Below are 21898 nucleotides of genomic sequence, written 5' to 3'. Positions count from 1 at the left end.
CTGTTCTATTGAAACAGAGGACCCAGTCCATTCCTTGTAAACAGAGTGAACACCATTATGGAGTCACTACCAGCTTGCACAGTGTCTTGCTGACAACTTGGGTCCGTGGCTTCCCACTGTCAGCACCACACTCTAATCGAATCCTATCATCTGAAATCGGGACTCATCTGACAGGTCACTGTTTTCCAGTCGTCTAGGATCCACGAGCGCAGGAGAGACGCTGCAGGCGATGTCGTGCTGTTAGCAAAGGCACTCGCATTGAACGTGAGCGCCCATAAACATTAACGCCCAATAAAAATACGAATGCATATTAACTTAGGAAAATAAATATTCTCCCGAGATCAGAGAAATTAAATCATTCACAGCAATTATAAAAATTAGGTAGAAATGGGCTCGAGTAAGAAATGGTCAGGACAGTTGTTTTGCACGTCGTGCTGAGTAACAGGCATGAGAGAACCGGATCAAATTCTTAAAACGTGGTTTGGCAAATTGGCTCTGCACAAATGACTGAGCTTCAAGAATACTCTGTCTTTGACAAATCTGACATTACGAACAGCTACATTGTTCGAGAATTTTCTGAACAATGCTTTACAATTTCAATTTTTTTAACGAAAGGCTGATTAACCTTATTAGATACGGGTATAACATAAATTAGCCCTCTTCCTGAAGACAAATGCGTCGTTATCTCCAGCACAAACGTCTAAGAAAAGTAACGAATTACTTTTTGCAACTGACAAGAAGACGTTAGGGATGTAATATTGAAAATTATTCTCTCCCATTTTTACAGATTTTGCTACGTCGATTGCAAGACTTTTGTGAGAAATAATTGTTTTTTTTTTTAATTTTTGATTCTAGTTTGCTTTGAGACTCCTGACAACAGATATAAGGCTGCAGTAATGGTAGTTCAAGGTGATTCATATCTCTGGCATTGCTATATACGAATGAGTTATAGCAGTCATCGACCGAACGAACGACTTTGTCCTTTTTTCCCTCGAAATGACAATGTGCACTCTGTCTGCAGTTCTTACCGAAAACCTGTGAAATCTCTTTGGCAAACTGCTTAAGTTTAACCAATTAATTTACAACATTTTCTTTCTCACTGAACGCTCTTACTACAGGTGTTTCTTTCGGGTAGGAAGATAATGTATTTTTGTCCTGGAACTACAAATCAAAGAATCATCAGAGTTATTTCTGTTTCTTCTAATGTTTACACGATTTTTAATGAAATTTCGACGTGATTCGAATGAATGACCAACAAATTATCTAGTAAATAACACTTATATAGGGTTTTAAGACGAATACGTGGTTTCGATTACATACCACGTTCCTCATAATCCGTCTTTGCAAAGTTGAAAACATTAATTGTATGCCAAGTTACTGTGACATTGTGGAAGCTTCACAAAGACAAATGCTATTAGCAAGCATATATGATGAAAACGCAAAGAAAATTAAATGGGGTTTCATCATTGTCAACACTTAGCGATACCGTGTAGGAAACTGCTAATTGTTATGGATATTAAATGCGTTGCAGATTCGGTTGATTAGTTATTGTGAACATTTTTTTAGAGAAACTATCAGCAGAGGCTGAAATTCGCCTCACACTCACGACTACATTCTGCTGCGTTATCTGTTTACTGACGTGCCATCAACAAGGGTCGCGCATGCGCTGTCTGCTACAACTCCAACAGGGATGTAGACTCCTTCAGCTGCCTGGTGGGCTACGAATTTGGCAATTTCCAACATTAGTTTGTAAATACTTGCAATGCGTCCAGCTGCTAAAATTTTGGCATTGTGTTACTTTCGGTGTATTCTTCCGGTATAAAAATTTTCGAGTCAGACTGTTCACTTGTATATTGAGTCGGTATGTACATTTAAGTTCCATTGCTAAAATACTGCAGCTCACACTTCAAGGACCGTAGTTCCGCTACGTGCAACGGCTGCTAAATCAAACTGAGCACTCGGACTATGACGCTAGGAGGTTTGAAACTGCACTACAAAGTCAGACAACGCAACAGTAACTTACGAGAAATTTGCAAACGAAAAAATGAAAAAAAAACTCCACTGAACACAGGCATTGTACAAATAAACATCTCAAACTATAACTAAAGTAGGCTCTGTGTACAATCTAAAAAACTACCACCGCCACCACTACCACAACCGCTGCCGCTGTTGGCTAATAGTCGCTGGTAGTGCCACAAACTGATGCTAGAAGGACAACAAATCATTTCATATATTCTGTGTATAGCTCTGCTGGTACTGCGCCAGATTAAAAAAATATTTCACTGTAGAGATATTTTAAACGATTATTTTGCCATCACTTCTCTCAACACTCTTCATTGCACCGTTAGGGCAACAGTTGATAAACTACAGTATGAGCATCCGCTGGTGTGCTGTTCCGGAATACCAGGCTATATAATTCGGCCATCGATGTGTCGGTGTCAGTCGGGTCCCTGAACCTCTCTGTTGTTCATTTTGAAAATTTACTTAAGACCAAATCTTAGGAAATTTCATCAAATGATTTTATTTTTGAATTTCTTGAACGGGCTCTCTTTCTCTTCGTTCAGCTTTTGTTGGCAACAAGGCATTTAGTCTAGGAGAACAACTGAAACCATAAATTTGGATATCCGGACTGTCGTATCATTCGAGGGCACTGATGACTTCGCCGCTGAGCGCCCATAAGCTCCAAATAAATACACACACACACAATATATATAACATCTGCCGCAATACCCTAATGTGAGTTCATGTAAAGTTCATAGTTTACATCACAACCTCGACTGTCTCGTCCGGACTGTACGTTAAACTTCCTACCTGTACCATAATACACATTCTGGGATACTATTATTATTCTATAATGAAATAAATTTGGATATGTTAACATTTTTGTTCTGTTCAATTTTATCCACTACTTTCGCTTTCAGTCTGACCGAGAAAGCGCGCACATGCATGCGGGCCCGCACGTGTATGTGTGTGTGTGTGTGTGTGTGTGTGTGTGTGTGCGTTTGCGTGTGTGTGTGTGTGTGTGTGTGTGTGTGTGTCTTGTGTATCTGGCGTAATATGGTGTAGTATAATCTTTAAATATACGATGTACCGAAGTAAAAAAAATAAAAATAAGATAAAAATAAAAAAGCAATTTTCTGTACAACTATCCATAAACATACGAGGGCAGTTCAATAAGTAATGCAACACATTTTTTTTTCTCGGCCAGTTTTGGTTGAAAAAACCGGAAATTTCTTGTGGAATATTCTCAAACATTCCCGCTTCATCTCGTATAATTTCATTGACTTCCGACAGGTGGCAGCGCTGTACGGAGCTGTTAAAATGGCGTCTGTAACGGATGTGCGTTGCAAATAACTGGCAGCGATCGAGTTTCTTTTGGCGAAAAACCAGGGCATCTCAGACATTCATAGGCGCTTGCAGAATTTCTGCGGCGATCTGGCAGTGGACAAAAGCACGGTGAGTCGTTGGGCAAAGCGTGTGTCATCATCGCCGCAAGGTCAAGCAAGACTGTCTGATCTCCCGCGTGCGGGCCGGCCGTGCACAGCTGTGACTCCTGCAATGGCGGAGCGTGCGAACACACTCGTTCGAGATGATCGACGGATCACCATCAAACAACTCAGTGCTCAACTTGACATCTCTGTTGGTAGTGCTGTCACAATTGTTCACCAGTTGGGATATTCAAAGGTTTGTTCCCGCTGGGTCCCTCGTTGTCTAACCGAACACCATAAAGAGCAAAGGAGAACCATCTGTGCGGAATTGCTTGCTCGTCATGTGGCTGAGGGTGACAATTTCTTGTCAAAGATTGTTACAAGCGATGAAACATGGGTTCATAACTTCGAACCTGAAACAAAACGGCAATCAATGGAGTGGCGCCACACCCACTCCCCTACCAAGAAAATGTTTAAAGCCATACCCTCAGCCGGTAAAGTCATGGTTACAGTCTTCTGGGACGCTGAAGGGGTTATTCTGTTCGATGTCCTTCCCCATGGTCAAACGATCAACTCTGAAGTGTATTGTGCTACTCTTCAGAAATTGAAGAAACGACTTCAGCGTGTTCGTAGGCACAAAAATCTGAACGAACTTCTCCTTCTTCATGACAACGCAAGACCTCATACAAGTCTTTGCACCCGAGAGGAGCTCACAAAACCTCAGTGGACTGTTCTTCCTCATACACCCTACAGCCCCGATCTCGCACCGTCGGATTTCCATATGTTTGGCCCAATGAAGGACGCAATCCGTGGAAGGCACTACGCGGATGATGAAGAAGTTATTGATGCAGTACGACGTTGGCTCCGACAATGACCAGTGGAATGGTACCGTGCAGGCATACAGACCCTCATTTCAAGGTGGCGTAAGGCCGTAGCATTGAATGGAGATTACGTTAAAACATAGTGTTGTGTAGCTAAAAGATTGGGAAATAACCTGGTGTATTTCAGTGCTGAATAAAACAACCCCTGTTTCAGAAAAAAATGTGTTGCATTACTTATTGAACTGCCCTCGTATTTACCAATCGAATACTAGGTTCTCCATGGTTTCCCGAAATACCTGTGTGGTTCCTGTGAAAAAGGTACACCTGACTTCCTTTTCCATTCTTGTTCGAACCTTCATGTAAAGCCAGCCCCTATGGTCGAGCGGTTCTAGTCGCTTCAGTCTGGAACCCAGCGTCCGCTACGGTCGCAGGTTCGAATCCTGCCTCGGGCATGGATGTGTGTGATTTCCTTAGGTTAGTTAGGTTTATGTAGTTCTAAGTTCTAGGGGACTGATAACCTCAGATGTTAAGTCCTATAGTGCTCAGAGCCTTCATGTTATATTCTGAACTGCCTTTCCATTCCTTTTTCCTGTTGCCGTCAGTTGAGCGGCGTATCTATTTTTATTGTCACTCCTAACACCAGAGAAGTAGCGCCTCTTATATTAAAATGTAGCTTCAATTTTACATCAGTACGTTCTTTTCGGGTTACACTATTGGTCCAGTTACCCGTCTGCGCTAATTGTGGATCTTTTGATTCGCGTAGTCAATCGAATTTTTTTGCGCCTCCGTTATTTTAATTCGGGCTAATTAATTAGTACAATTCGGGCGCAAAATTTAATTCCATTTCAATTAAGTGCAGCTGCGTTGGATGAAAAGAGCATTCACTGTGTCATGTCAATGCGCAGCTGTTGATGTAGGTCGAAAGCACTCGTCAACAGCGCGATAATAAAAAGACCACGCAACAAGCCCTTATTTATAAATCAGTTACATAATAAACTTCTGTCGATGATTTAGGCATTCATTCTTATTTTAAAAATTTACTTCTTATTATATTATATTTTTAAGCCCATCAATTTTTTTCTGAAATTCATTATCACTAAATTCATTACATTTGTGACAGTATGTAACCTATAGAGAAATACGTTACTCGTCTATTTTTTTTTCACGTCACTTTATGTGTTTGGTGTTGCGTGAGAAACAAATATTGTTTTTCATTCACATTTGAGCTTAAGCTGTGGGGAATCTGAGAATAAGGATCTCTGCGAGTCAATGTGTTGCATTGTCTCCCAGTAGAGTATGTTGTACAGGTGTATGATGTTTTTGTGTTGCTTAATCAAAATCAGCCAACAGAGTTTTGGAATTCCACGAAATCATGACGAATCGCACACCTTTTCCCCTCATCCATTTACACAAGTCCTTAAAGGCCCAGGATCATTAACAGTTTTCCGAATTTCTCGAAATAATATTTTGTGTTCTAAACCCTCCTTGAATCAAAAGTATTTCCTGATTAGCTTCTGACAGGTATTACTAGTTTTATTTGCTTCGGCTATGAGAAAATGTACCTCCACAAATGTTGGAGCCAATGTAGACCTAAAAGTTGAACGAAAGCGGTGGTTTGTCAGGATATTGTAAATAGCTGCCAACCCAACAAATAAAGTACAGAAAGTGTGTATAAAATGGTTTGTACTGATATTTATTAGAAACAGATGTGGACACTAGTAATATTGTGAACGTCAGCCCGGTATAATCTGCTGAAAATCAGATTTTAATGAATGTGTGGACGCTAGTAATATTGTGAACGTCAGCCCAGTATAATCTGCTGAAAATCAGATTTTAATGAATAAGTATTAGTATAACGAAAAGCAGTCGTGTACAACAGGAAACTGTTTCTTTATATTTTGCAACTATTTACTTACTTGTTCAAAATTGGCCCTCGCCATGTGAAATTCTTATCTCAAATAAAATGACGAGCAAGAATACAGATGTTAGTGATGTAGTTACAGGTACATTAAAAAAAAGAAACAAAGGAAATTATTGAGGCTTAAACTTGAATAATAAAGTTAATTTTACTACGGTAATCAGGTTCTCTGACATACGCATAACCGAAAATTTAATTTAACAGAGGAGAAAAAGGGAACGGAGTCTATTAATTTAAAACTAAGCTAGTATTTATTCACGCATACTGCTGGACCAACATGGTCCTCAGCTAAATATCGTAGTCTCATCAGTGATGTCTTAGGATCGGATATATCTTCTAACCAGTAGATCCATGTGCTCTACAAATTAAAAGACTTTGTTCGTAAGACCCATTCTGCAAAAAAATTGCTCGGAAGTTTCTAGAGTAGGACAAATGGAGTTTTTGTCGTTTATTGAACAGTTGAAAACAATCTTGGTCACATCAATGATTTAAGTAACACGTAGCTGCGTGTCCTCAAACTATACCTTGTTTGGAATGTATCAATCTCCGATTACACAAATTGATTCTCAGATACCTAGAGAAGATAAGTCTCGTATAGCTGCATAAAGTTTCCGATCTAGTCACGGCGCTTAAGGTATTGTACTTCAGAGTATCAAGTATCGTAATGAATAATTTCAACTACATCATTATTTATATTAATAGACGAGCTGTTACGAGATCATAGATCCAGTCAAAATTGTCGTGACTCACCAGATGTTTAAGCATAAGAACAAGATAAAGTTAAGTTTCTGTTCTTTGGCTGCGAATGTCACTGAGTGTCCATATGCTCCTCTCTTTCATACGAATAACATTTGTGTTCAGCTTCTTCGTACGTTTAATGGATCATACTCGACTTGAATCTTGCCGCGTACAATGACCATCCCTTTGATAAACTTCAGCCACCAAAGGTCGTAGTTACCAGATTGTTTTTGCTGCAGAACTTTGATACAAAACTTTACTACTTCCTCTCGGAAAGCAAAACCTGGAACACAAATATCTAATTCAGATTCAAGTAATCACCCCTGGCTACACTAAGACTCGCCTTTTCCCGACTGCTCGGTCACCATTCTCTCTGCCCGACACCACGTGATACATGATTCTAGTCTGCCGTTACTGGTTCAGGCTGTAGCTTTAGCTGCCGCTTCTGGCCGTGACATCACATATTGTTTATTATGTGTTTATTGATTTCAAGTATATCCAATAGTGTTATGTAGAAATTCACTGTGTACGTCATATGGATGGTGTTCCGTTAAAATGTGTTCCACAGAGATTGACACTATTTTCCATAGTCCGCAGCGCCTCTCATGTCCTGACAACCTAATTGTCACAGATCTGTCAGATGTACTCATCCACATTGATAGGATATGACCTTAGTTACACCACACTGAGCCAAAGGCAGTACAGCGTCTTTGCTTTTCAGTGACGCTAGATGACTACAAAAAAGTGATTGTTGCTACGCGCCACATGAACAAGCAAGTAAACTTCTAGAAACTTGCATGTGCAATCTATACTACAGATCGTCAACTAACCAAAGATCTGTCACTGTATTTCGAAAAGTACAGTACTTAAAATGACTAAAGGCAATGAAAATAGTGCGAGTGTGTTCTAGACACAAGTCCAGTTTGTCTACAGAACAGTTAAAAAAAAAAAAAAAAAAAAAGACCGAGCGAGGTGGCGCAGTGGTAAGACACTGGACTCGCATTCGGAAGGACGACGGTTCAATCCCGCGTCCGGCCATCCTGATTTAGGTTTTCCGTGATTTCCCTAAATCACTCCAGGCAAATGCCGGGATGGTTCCTATGAAAGGGCACGGCCGACTTCCTTCCCCATCCTTCCCTAATCCGATGAGACCGATGACCACGCTGTCTGGTCTCCTTCCCCAAACCAACCAACCAACAGTTAAAAAGAAATTGTTATAGTAATACTAAGATGGGTGTCGAACTGCTGTGGATACTATGATCCGATCAGGTTTCTCTCGGAATGAATGGGACAATCATTCAGGTTAAGAAACATGTGGTAATTCCACAAAGTCGCGACCTGCGTTTTTAACCAAAGCTAATGTCAAACTAAAACCGGTAGAAATATTAACAGTTATTTCGCCACACGTATTGTTCGAACAAGTTAATTATCACCTATCAATTAATTTCTCTTGCATGTTTACAATGGTGTTAATCCCGAGATACATGATTTATAGATATAAAATCTAAAAAATCGAAAGTGAAAATAGGAGTGGGAGTTAGAAATCTTGTTTCACGTAGTTGTATAGTTGGACATTCTATTCACTCACAATTTTAGGTAAACGCGGTACTAATTCCCTGTGATAAGAAGGTTAAAGTACGGACCGTCTATTTTCTTCTTATCCACGGATTTCCATTCCCTCCCTGAATTATAACACCGCCTAGCGCTAGTGTATCTGGCAGTAACAGTTAATACGTGCGATTAAAGTTGGCAGAATTGTTGTAATTACCCTCGAGAGAGGGCGAAAATTGTCCTTTCTCGGGAACTGGAGAAACGGCGCTACGGACGAAACGCGAGCTGTTTTTTAATTAACAGTGAAATGAAAAACGGCGAATGCTGGCGGAGGAGGCGGAGGCAGGAGGGGGAGCAGTCGTGGCCGCGAAAGCCGGTGGTTCGCTGCTGTCCGCCGCCGAACACGACCGCATCCGCCGCTTCGTTCTGCCTCCGCCTCTCTGCTGCGGAATTAACGGGGGTGCATCATCTGTTCAGTACACCAGGCATCTGCCAACGAAAGCCGGGAGGGACTTGTACCGTATCATGTCATCTATCGCAAAGCTCTTTTTTTATATGGAATACTTCCCCGTAACGGCAAATTATCAACCTGGTGTAGAATCCTTTGAAGGTTGGGAAGTTAAGTGTGGGCTACCTACAGTTTGACGCTGTAAGGAGCGCTGTCAGATGTGGATGGATTTGTTATAAGAAGTTTTCAACGAGAGGTACGGGTCTGGGCGTAAATACCAGCCGTGGATGTGGTTCCAGTCTTAAAAGCTACTTCCACAGCTGGAAATGTCACAATTAATAAAAAGTTTCGGGATATTGTGCCTTCATCGAATGGTATTCGCGTGAAAACCCAATGTTCCGTCTCCATATGCAGAGGACATTTACAAGGAGATTCGTAGCTTCTTTGAATGTCCGAGTCACACCCTGACTCGCTACTGGCTGAAACAAAAATTCCGCTTCCATGTGCTTCCGCGCAGTTGCGTCACGCCACACGTTTTGAATCGAGGCCCACGACAAAGACAGGCCGTGGGGCGTACGTCACGAAGGTAGGCCTGAACTTGCTCGCTCGCTCAGCTCAGTAGAAAAAATGGTCTTCTAAACCTGTTAACTTGCAGCTGGGCGGATACGTACCAACGATAATTGAACATTCTACTGGAATCTGTGATTATGAAGTCTTACTGATTAACAATACTACAACAAAATTTAATTTCAGATCGACACCCGATATAAATGGTACAACGGATTTTTATAGAATTTACTCTCTTCTGATTTACAGTCCTCGTTTCAAACAAGAAGTGGTACCTTACGCAACTGATAGTCATTTTAGCACGATTTTAACTTTGTTGTACCGCAGTACAGCCTTAACAAATTACAAGTAGACCTATAGACTTCCTATCATTGTAGGACGCATAACAGTAAGATTTAATAATAGCGAATTCCAGTAGAAGATGCAATTCTCGTTTGTACGTACAAGTTTAGTTACGAATTAACAGGTGTAGAAAAGGAGTTCGTCTGCTGATTTGAGCGAGCGAGCGTAGGCCTACCTTCGTGACGTAAGCGCTGCGGCCTGTCTTTCTCGTAGGCCTCGTTTTCAATACCTAAGCACAATTGGCCGCTGTCAACTGCCGTGGTTCGCTGTTGCTGTCATCCGATGGTAGAAGGCTGGTACACATCTTATTCAGGAAAATGGCTTGGAGCACTACGGGACATAACTTCTGAGGTCATCAGTACCATAGGACTTAGAACTACATGAACCTAACTAACCTAAGGACACCACACACATCCATGCCCAAGTCAGGATTCGAACCTGCGACCGTAGTGGTCACGCGGTTCCAGACTTAAGCCCCTAGAACCACTCGGCCACAGCGGCTGGCCAGTCTGTGGATCGTCTATAAGGCGGTTTTCCATCTGCCTCGGCGAATGCGGGCTGTTTCCCCTTATTCCGCCTCAGTTACACTATGTCGGCGATTGCTGCGCAAACACTTTTCCTACTTACTCGTACACCATAATTACTCTGCCACGCAAACATTGGGGTCACACTCGTCTGGTTCCCGGGAGGGTCCAATGGGGGACGAACTGCACAATAACCCTGGATTCGGTGTGGGGCGGCGTTGGGGTGAGTGGACTGCTGGATCCTGTTGTGGGGTTGTGTACCACCGAGGGCTACATCGAGGACGAAGCCTCTCCATCGTTTCTAGGTCCCCAGTTCAATACAATACAATGCAATACAATATGAGGAGACATTATTAGAGTGTGCTTGCGAGGTCCCGGCGGGTCTGCTGAATACGCTCGCGTAGCAAGGGCTCTTCTGTCCGTTCGAAAACCGCAGCGCCTCTGTCGAGCTGCATAGGCGCTTAATCCTCAAAAACTCCGGAATAACACTGGCCGTTCAGCAACGAGACAAAAATTTGAAGGAACACAAAAGCTGGCGGCATTTGCTGCAGACTTTCAATGCTTCGCCATCACAGTCATCCAGATTGTGCAAACTCTGACGATGGCCCGTAATTAAAAGGCCGAAACCAGTCAAAAGTTAACGTCGGATGCTATCAAGACTGCTTTTAAGTAATTCATCGCACATTTCTTGACATCTCCTCCTCATAGAGGAGTCAAATTGTAAAATGTAAGCTTTTACGGCCGTAAATGTCACAATTAATAAATTGTTCCGGGCTTTTTAGCCGTGGTCGAATGGATTTCACATTAAAACCCAACGTTTCCTTCCCCTCTGCTTAGGAAATTATCACGGGGTAGCGTAGCTTCTTTGAAAGTCCGGTTCAGACCCTGGCTCACTACGGGATGCAACGAAATCCCTCTTTCACCTAGTGAAGAACACTCTCATAAAGTTCTTATAACTTTTACGCGGTTCATAAACTTCTCTATCGAACAGAGCTTTCCGAAATGTTTGTTCAATTCAGTTGCGTACCACCAAGACTTTATGGATTGTGAAGGACCACAAAGAACATGTCCCTGTAAGGCTTATAGTGAGTGTTAATGGTTCGCCCAACCATTCGATTGCAAAGCGAGGTATATAAAACGTTGGCGAACCAGAACTGCTTAACGCATAAATAAAACATCTCACCAATGTTTAACAAAAAATGGTAATTTATTCGCTGAGGTAAAAAGATCGTCAATATCACCGCTTAGAAATCACAGCGAAGCTCAAGCGCTGGTGAAATCGAAAGTTTTTCTGCCTTTCATTAGGCACGTTACTGACAGCGTAGGAAAAAATCTTGAAAAAGCTGAACATCGTGGTAATCCACAAATCCTGTGGAAGAAACAAGTTAAGCTAAAATCAGCCAGTTATGCTCGCCAACAACTGGAAAAAAAACAAGACTTTACAGGAATCCTTGTAGTTGTGGGAAGGTGTACATGTGTACTACAAATAGATCGGTCAAAAATCGACTACAAGACTACGAGAGCAATTGCAGAAGAGGGGTGAATGATAGATCAGCTGTTGCGGAACATTATTAGCAGGCACGAGGCCATCACATTCATTGTGATAGGACTCAAGTACTGTCAGTCACAAGCGGATACCATGAAAGGCTATACAGAGAGTCCAATTAGATTGTAAAACACACTAGGAACTTTAATAGGAAGGAGGAGGACGTGAAATTGAGTGACATCTGGATTACGGCGCTGAAGAAGATGTGTACGTCTTCCACCATGGGATGATAGCAACAGCGGGCCAGCCATTGCGGCCGAGCGGTTCTAGGCGCTTCAGTCTGGAAGCGTGCGACCTCTAGGGTCGCAGATTCGAATCGTGCCTCGGGCATGGATGTGTGTGCTGTACTGAGATTAGTTAGGTTTAAGTAGCTCTAAGTTCAAGGGAACTGATGATCTCAGATGTTAAGTCCCATAGTGCTCAGAACCATTTGAACCATTGTTTGCAACAGTGGAGGACGGCGTTCGACAACGGCAAATTTCGCTCGGGTATTCAGAACATGTGACGTCACTCAGCTGTCCGGAAGCACGCTGAAGCGGAAGTTTGCTTCAGCCAATAGCGTTCCAGTGTCTCACTCGGAAATTCAAAGAAGCTACGATCGTCCTGGTAATTGCCCTCCGCAGATGGGAACGGAACGTTGGTTTTAATGTGAAATCCGTTCGATCACGGCATGAGAACCTGAAACATTTTATCAATTGTAGTTTCGGTCTGTAGAAGGTTTTGATGCCTACGCTCCTTTGAGATAATTATTCCCAATTCTAGTCGGTCTCATCTCTCCGTGCTTCGTTTCCCCTGTATGGTCCCGAGACGCTGACGATGTTTTCTTACCAGCCGTGTACGTGATGATAACTTCATACCGCCGCTGATCTTCAACAACTTAGAACTGTTGGAAGTTTGTTTAGCCACTGAGACACTGTCCTAATTGTTTTCTGTTACGAATACATTTGAGCCTCATCAAAATTATTGAATGTTCACTTCCGATTCATGAGTCAATGTTTATCACAAAAATTATAAAATATTTTCTTTCAGTCTGAAACAATTTCAGTGCGTAATAAAAGGGGATGATAAGTAAACAAGAGGTTCCAGACTGTGTAAAAGTATAGAAATCGCCATCTGCTACAGTTGTTGTTACTAGGAAACCAGTCACTTATGCAGGCTGACCCAGTGACGATATTAAAAATTTTCAGGGACGACGGAGAAGAGTAATTTATCCATTTGAGTTAAGCTACCGAAGTCCGGTGACGGCCAAGTAGAAATGTATAAGCTAAAATCTACACAGATTCCGCCTTATCATCGTGCAGGGCTCAAATTAGGGTTCCCAAACTTCCGAACTCCTTTCCTGACGTAGAACGTCGGCTGATACTCCCCATTTCCCATAAATAATTTTCCACTATTCATGCCTTGTTGATGGACTGGTAACGATGCACATAACCTGATGTCAAAGATATCGAAAATCGTGAGTCTGCAGTATAGGAGTAATGTACTCCATTTACCTCCACAAAATGTGTCGTGTGGCACGACGGCCTCATGCATAGCTTTAAACTGGGCGCCACTTGCGTGTCCTGAAACAACTGCCACCGTATTTTATACGGTCACCATTACAAGTTCTAGGCGGCCCAGCGTTGCTTAACTTTCGTGACTGTGAGGGAACCGGCTTTACCAACGTGACAAGGCCGTTTGCTGTCTGTGCAAGTTATACAACCTTTACACCATTTACTCAGAATGGCGTCCTCTTACGTCAGTGTAGACATGGCGTCATGTCACAATGTTCTTTCGTACGCGTTGTAGCATCCCCGACGTCGTCCGAAGAGATACACGGGCACCGAAAATTCTTGCCAGGTCTTCTTGAGTCTCGAGAGGCGACTTGTAAACAAGGTCTCACAAGAAGAAATCAAGTGGGTGAGACCATGTCAACGTGCTGGCCATGAAGCAGGACCAAATCTGCCTATCCACTTTTCAGGGAATGTCTTAGCCAGCTGTTCACATACACTCAGTCCAAAGTGAGGTGGGGTTCCATCTTGCTGGGACCATACCCGTTGACGAATAAAATGTGGCGTATGTACCTGGAACTTGGGTAGTCTGTCTCTGAAAAACATGCTGTACAAGGGCGTCTTTATTCTATTGTCAGAGGTATCAGAACAATTTTCGTTTATAATTTTCGACTCGGTCGTCTCCCGGCCTCAAGTTTATACATTTGCCCTTCTCCATCACCCCCGAAAGTTTGTAACATTTTCGAGGAATCACCCTGTATATACAGGAAGCAGTGGTTCGGAAGTAAGTGAGACTGAGTTATAGTGTAATGAAGTCTGTACACTGAGCGAGTAGTAAAGGAAACCTAGGAGAAATTTAAGTTCAAGGAGGTGATATAAAAATTGTGAGGTTTTCCGATAACAACATAATTCTGTCAGAGACAGAAACGAGCTCCGAAGAGCAGTTGAACAGAATGGATAGGGTCTTGAAAGGAGGTTTTAATATGAACATCGACAAAAATAAAAAAAAGGGTAATGGAATTAGGCGATGATGAGGAAATTAAATTCGCAAATCACACACTATCAATTGTAGAGGGGTTTCGCTATTTGGGCAGCAAAATAACTGGTGACACCCGAAGCAGAGACGATATAAAATGAAAGCTTGTTGTAGGAAGGAAGTCATTGCTGAAAAAGAGGTATTTGCTAACATCGGATATATATTTAGCTTATTTACTATTAAAAACAGTCTTGACCACGATTTATTTATTAAGGTGACCGGTTTCGACCACTGCTGTGGTCATCTTCAGACCATTGAGTAGGAACCTCTTTCTGCTGGAGAATCACTTTGAGTAGTTTGTGCTGATCTTTCTTTACGTCGGGTTTAGAGCACTTGCGAAATTGGTCAGATTTCAGCCATATATGCGAAAGTAAAGATCCATTCATATTCACTGAGCTGAGATTACAGGCAGATAAAACTTGATAGTCGATTCACTGGCTACTCTGTGGTTATTTAATATTCGGTACTGCGTCCAGCTGCTACCGTTAATGCGTAAACACTGTAGCTGATAAGTCTCCCGCAGGCGCAGATGGCAGTGATGTGTCAACACAGCGGTCTGATTTCCCCGAAAACCGCTGCTGGAGCTCACAAGTGCTCTGGTGGAGCAGTGACTTGTTCGCGGAGGAGGCACTTTACCCCCTGTACTGTAATGAGTGAGGTTGCAGCTGGGACACGTTTGGCGGCGACAGCTCGCCGAGACCGCGACGTCACCGGAGCGACCGTGCCGTATCAGTTCGGGGCATCGGACAACGCCAACGCCCTCCAGCCGCCGTGAGCGCAACGCCCGTCTGGCCGTACGAAGCCCCAGTAGCGCTGGAGGTGCCGCAAATGCACAACTCGCAGGTATTCGCCGAACATATTGTTCAGGTTTATCAAAGGAGTTCCAGGTATCATGCTATGCGGCAGGCATTGTTACTGCAGTACTTCTGCCTTCGCAGCTAAGTGAATCGTCTGTCTCACATGGCTATGACAAAACCGATTTCGATTCCCGGAGATCACCAAGGATATTTCGTCACAAAAATGGAGAACTACTGTTGCCGCCCACAAGTGCTCTGACCGAACAGTGACCAGGTATGGATGCCACATGGGTTGCAGGAAGGACTACTTAAAATTTTATACTTGGGTACGCTTCAAGCAACGGTAGACGTAGAAACTTGATTGGACTGGTAAACAACAGCCAAGCAGTTGCAAAGTGAAAGGTATATTAATCCTTTACCATGGTATCGACAAATATAAATATGTCTTCTTCAGAAGGTAAATGGACTTCTAAGATCACATATTAATATTAACGGATGTCGAAGCCATAAGGCTCCTGTCTAGTACAATGTGGAAGGCATGCACTTGTACTAGACAAGAGCCTCGTGACTTCAACATCAGTTCGTGTCAAATTGTGATTTTACGAATTCATTCCGTTTCTGAAGGAGACAAATTTATATACGTCGAAATCATGGTAAACTGGTTTGCTATTAATTGCCAGTTCTGTCAAATGACAATGTAACTGCTTCTATGAGCGTCTGCATTAACTGAAGCTTATTTTCGCGATATCTATGGGAGTAATACGTAGAAGGCGGAGGTATTTGTACAAATTCATAACCTGATATTGGTCTTTAGAACTCTGTAAATAGACCTCCGCGGAAGAGTTGGCGTCTACCTTCAGGCCTCTGCCAGCACGATTTTCTCAGCGTTTCCGTGACACTCTCGCGTGGGCCAAGCAAACCCCTCATCATTCATGCTGACTTTATTTGTCTGCTTTCAGTAACTCCTAGTGGTCTATTTAGTATTCGTCCCACATACTTAAACGGTATTCTAGGAGATCGTATTATGTAAGCAATTTGTTTTGTTGCCTGGTTGCGTTTCTCCCATCAGTGAACCAGTCTACTGGCTGCTGTAGCTACGATTGGCGCTATTCATTCTTTCAATTTCACATCCCCACAGATTGTTACAGCCAATTATTTCGATAAGAGGTAATCGACCCGAGTAGTGAATCACTGAAGTTGTAGTTATAGGATATTAGGCTTTTGCATTTTGTGCAGTTCGTTGTTATTTATTTCACAAAACATTTAAAGAAATTTTTCGTATATTTGCAGCGCTTTGTAATCTAATCAGGATCCGGCTGAATATTTCCGCACATTTTTGCGGATAATATTCGTAATTCATTACATATAATTACTATATGTCATCTGCAAAATCTCTAAAGTTACTAATAAGATTGCCTACGAGGTCATTAATATACAATAGGAACAGAAAGGGTACCGACACACACCCCTGGAGCACTGCTGAAGTTACTTCTACAACTGATGACGATTCTTCATCCAGTATAACATGCTGCTTCATCCTTACCAAGAATTACTCAGTCCAGTCACATACACACATCAAACAAAGTTTTTCATCACCCCGGTTCCCAGAACTCCTGAAGATAGACGTTGACTGTGGATATTGTATCACAGACAAAGTCCCTCTGGCTGTTCAAAGAAGTCACTAAACTCGCCCATAGATGTCAACAACCATGCATGCGCAGCGCCTGTTAGACGGAGCGGTCCGACAGCCGATCAGTTGCAGTCATTTCAACAGGAAGGAGGTACACAGCTCATGCCTAGACGGTCAATACCGCGGTTCGATCGCGTCAGCTTCGTTACTTTGTGCCAGTAAGGGCTCTCAACAAGAGAAGTGTCCAGGCGTCTCGGAGTGAACCAAAGCGATGTTGTTCGGACATGGAGGAGACACAGAGAGACAGGAACTGTCGATGACATACCTCACTCAAGCCACCCAAGGGCTACTACTGCAGTGAATGACCACTACCAACGCATTATGGCTTGGAAGAACCCTGACAGCAATACCACCACGCTGGATAATGCTCATCGTGCAGCAACAGGCCGTCATGTTACGACTCAAACTGTGTTCAATAGGCTGCGTGATGGGCAACTTCGCTTCCGACGTCCACGACGAGGTTCATCTTTGCAACCACGACATCAGGCAGTGCGGTACAGATGGGCCCCACAATATTCCGAATGGACCGATCAGGACTGGCATCACGTTTTCTTCATCCGATGAGTGTCGCATATGCCTTCAACCTGACAGGGCAACCCGGTCGGGCTGAACGCCTTAGACACGCTGTCCAGCGAGCGCTGCAAGGCGGAGGTTCCCTGCTGTTTTGGGGTGGCATTAGGTGGGGCCAAAGTACGCCGCTGGTGGTCGTGAAAGGCGCCGTAACGGCTGTACGATACGTGAATGCCATCCTCCGGCCGACAGTGCAACCATATCGGCAGCATATTGGTGAGGCATTCGTCTTCATGGCGCCCCCATCGTGCACGACTTCCTTCAGGATAACGACTTCGCTCGATTAGAGTGGCCAGCACCTTCTCCAGACAAGAACCCTGTCAAAAATGCCTGGGATAGATTGAAAAGGGATGGTCATGGACGACGTGACCCACCAAACACTCTGAGGCATCCACGCCGAATCGCCGTTGAGGAGTGAGACAATCAGGACCAACAGTGCCTTGATGAACTTGTAGGTAGTATGACAGACAAATAAAGGCAAGCATCAATGCAAGAGGACGTGCTACTGGGTATTAGAGGTACCAGTGTGTACAAAAATCGGGACCACCACCTCTGAAGTTCTCACTGTATGGCGATTCAACATGCAATGTGCGGTTTTCATTAGCAGTAAAAAGGGCGGACATGATGTTTATGTTGATCTCTATTCCAATTTTCTTTACAGATTCCGAAACTCTCGGAACTGAAGTGTTGCAAAACTTTTTTCGATGTGAGTATTTAGTCGAAACATCCCATTAGAAAAACTTTATGAATTACTGTGCTGATAAACCTCGTACGTTATTTGATTTTCAAACAGCTGAGCATAAGTGAACGTACTCAAACATTTCTCTCTTTACTTATTTTGATCAACACTAAGCTGACACACAATATTTTTAATGCAACGTAGTCTGACTTTCAATAATCCCTGGCTAATAATAATCTATACCTTTCATGAATCACTTACCTCACAAAAATCTTCGTTACTCGAACTACTGCAATACAGCGAGCGCCAATACTGCCAGATAAATAAAAGATTCTAACTACTGAAGGCACTAACTACTGATAGGCATAGTTAGCAAATGAAAGATTTTGATAGAGAACAAACAATGTATTTACCATATATATATAATCAGTTCATGATATCCAATATTACAAATTTACTCTTTCTGATGGACACACGCTCAGATCGTCCGCTCTCAAAATTCTGCCATCTCTCTCTCCCCACATCCACCACTGCTGGCGGCTCACCTCCAACTGCGCAACGCTACGCGCTGTTCACATCTAACGGCCCAACACTACAATAGCGAATATTGCAACAATGCCAACCAGCCAATGACTGCACACAGCACAGCAAGTGATTTTCATACAGAGTGCTAGGTGACGTTACCAACATAAAAACCTAAACAGCCTACTTACATAGTTCGATATTCCATAAACATATCTAATAAACGTTTGTTTGGCGGAATTTTTGAGGGCTTTTGAAGAAATACTTCGTCTACAAGATTGCTTCGATCCATGCCTTACGGGACATCGTATGGATAGCGCAGTCGGGTTTACCAATCCTTTGTACGCCGTGCTGATTGGTGTAGAGGAGGACATCTGTTTGAGACACCTTATTGTGCTTGAGGTCATATAACACGTGTATACAGTGGTTTTATAACAGATGGATACCGGAGATACGGGATAATATATTTGTGGATCACTTCTAATGCCCCTCTTATAAATTTGTGTGGCCGGTGATGTCCTCCATCGGGCACTATTCTTTGCTCGAATTATACATGATATATTATGTTTAGAATAAGAGGGAAAAGTCGAAAATTCTGTATGAAATCTATTGGGACTTCATTGAGCCCTTGGGTCTTGTTCAGGTTCAGCATTTTCAACCATTCCTGAACACCGCTGTCAGTAAATCTACACCACTCGTCTTTGCATGGGTGAGACAAACTGGGACAGTACTGCAGAATCTTCCTTTGTTAAGAAAGTTTGGAAATGAAGTTGAGTATCTGTGTTTTATTTCATCAAGGCCCCGACAATGAATGCTGCCGGATGTTTCTTCGAACTAAAGCGGATGAAACAAGGAAAATCCAGAACACAGCAAACATTCGGAATTACCCGAGACGTGCGTATAGTTGTTCAAATGGCTCTGAGCACTATGGGACTCAACTGCTGAGGTCATTAGTCCCCTAGAACTTAGAACTAGTTAAACCTAACTAACCTAAGGACATCACAAACATCCACGCCCGAGGCAGGATTCGAACCTGCGACCGTAGCGGTCTTGCGGTTCCAGACTGCAGCGCCTTTAACCGCACGGCCACTTCGGCCGGCTATAGTTGTTCGTCCGCCTCACTGACGGGATAGGTGGTGAAGTGGCAACATACTACATTGGTATTAACGAGGTCGGCGCACCTAGTCCGTTCAACCCGACATCGGTTTTCTGTGACTGAGTTAAATCACTTTGAGCACAATTACCGGCATGGTTCCTGCCCTCACAATACGAGCACGAAGAGTCTCTACTTTTGGTACCGGGGTTGCGTATACAAGAGCTTTCAAATGCCCCCATAAATGAAAGTGAAGAGGGTTGAGGTCAAGAGAGCGTGGAGGCTGTGTAATTGGTCCGCCTCTACCAATACATCGGTCACCGAATCTGTTGTTGACACGCATACGAACACTTCGACTGAAATGTGCAGGAGCTCCATCGTGCAAGAACCACATGTTGTTTCGTACTTGTAAAGGCACGTGTTCTAGCAACACTGGTAGAGTATCCCGTATGAAATCATGACGGTGAATCGAGGAAGTACAGTACATAGTGCCGAAACTAAAATGAGCTCTAACATGGAAATTAAGCGTTTTCAGACACATGTCCACATAACATCTTTTCTTTATTTGTGTGTGAGGAATGTTTACATCTACATCTACATCTACATCCTTACTCCGCAAGCCACCTGACGGTGTGTGGCGGAGGGTACCTTGAGTACTTCTATCGGTTCTCCCTTCTATTCCAGTCTCGTATTGTTCGTGGAAAGAAGGATTGTCGGTATGTCTCTGTGTGGGCTCTAATCTCTCTGATCTTATCCTCATGGTCTCTTCGCGAGATATACGTAGGAGGGAGCAATATACTGCTTGACTCTTCGGTGAAGGTATGTTCTCCAAACTTTGACAAAAGCCCGTACCGAGCTACTGAGCGTCTCTCCTGCAGAATCTTCCACTGGAGTCTATCTATCATCTCCGTAACGCTTTCGCGATTACTAAATGATTCTGTAACGAAGCGCGCTGCTCTCCATTGGATCTTTTCTATATCTTCTATCAACCCTATTTGGTAGGGATCCCACACTGCTGAGCTGTATTCAAGCAGTGGGCGAACAAGCGTACTGTAACCTACTTCCTTTGTTTTCGGATTGCATTTCCTTAGGATTCTTCCAATGAATCTCAGTCTGGCATCTGCTTTACCGACGATCAACATTATATGATCATTCCATTTTAAATCACTCCTAATGCGTACTCCCAGATAATTTATGGTATTAACTGCTTCCAGTTGCTGACCTGCTACTTTGTAGCTAAATGATAAAGGATATATCTTTCTGTGTATTCTCAGCACATTACACTTGTCTACATTGAGATTCAATTGCCATTCCCTGCACCATGCGTCAATTCGCTGCAGATCCTCCTGCATTTCAGTACAATTTTCCATTGTTACAACCTCTCGATACACCACAGCAGCATCTGCAAAAAGCCTCAGTGAACTTCCGATGTCATCCACCAGGTCACATATGTATATTGTCCTATGACACTCGCCTGCGGCACACCTGAAATCACTCTTACTTCGGAAGACTTCTCTTCATTGAGAATGACATGCTGCGTCCTGTTATCTAGGAACTCCTCAGTCCAATCACACAATTGGTCTGATAGTCCATATGCTCTTACTTTGTTTATTAAACGACTGTGGGGAACTGTATCGAACGCCTTGCGGAAGTCAAGAAACACGGCATCTACCTGTGAACCCGTGTCTATGGCCCTCTGAGTCTCGTGGACGAATAGCGCGAGCTGGGTTTCACATGACCGTCTTTTTCGAAACCCATGCTGATTCCCACAGAGTAGATTTCTAGTCTCCAGAAAAGTCATTATACTCGAACACAATACGTGTTTCAAAATTCTACAACTGATCAACGTTAGAGATATAGGTCTATAGTTCTGCACATCTGTTCTTGAAAAACGGGGATGACCTGTGCCCTTTTCCAATCCTTTGGAACGCTACGCTCTTCTAGAGACCTACGGTACACCGCTGCAAGAAGGGGGGCAAGTTCCTTCGCGTACTCTGTGTAAAATTGAACTGGTATCCCATCAGGTCCAGAGGCCTTTCCTCTTTTGAGCGATTTTAATTGTTTCTCTATCCCTCTGTTTCCTGAAAGTTTGGCCGTACCTTTTTTTAACACCCTGTATATGCGTTATCCGGCGACCT

This window comes from Schistocerca cancellata, chromosome 1 (assembly GCF_023864275.1).
Source record: "Schistocerca cancellata isolate TAMUIC-IGC-003103 chromosome 1, iqSchCanc2.1, whole genome shotgun sequence".
Taxonomy (NCBI): domain Eukaryota; kingdom Metazoa; phylum Arthropoda; class Insecta; order Orthoptera; family Acrididae; genus Schistocerca; species Schistocerca cancellata.
This window is presented reverse-complemented; position numbering follows the sequence as displayed.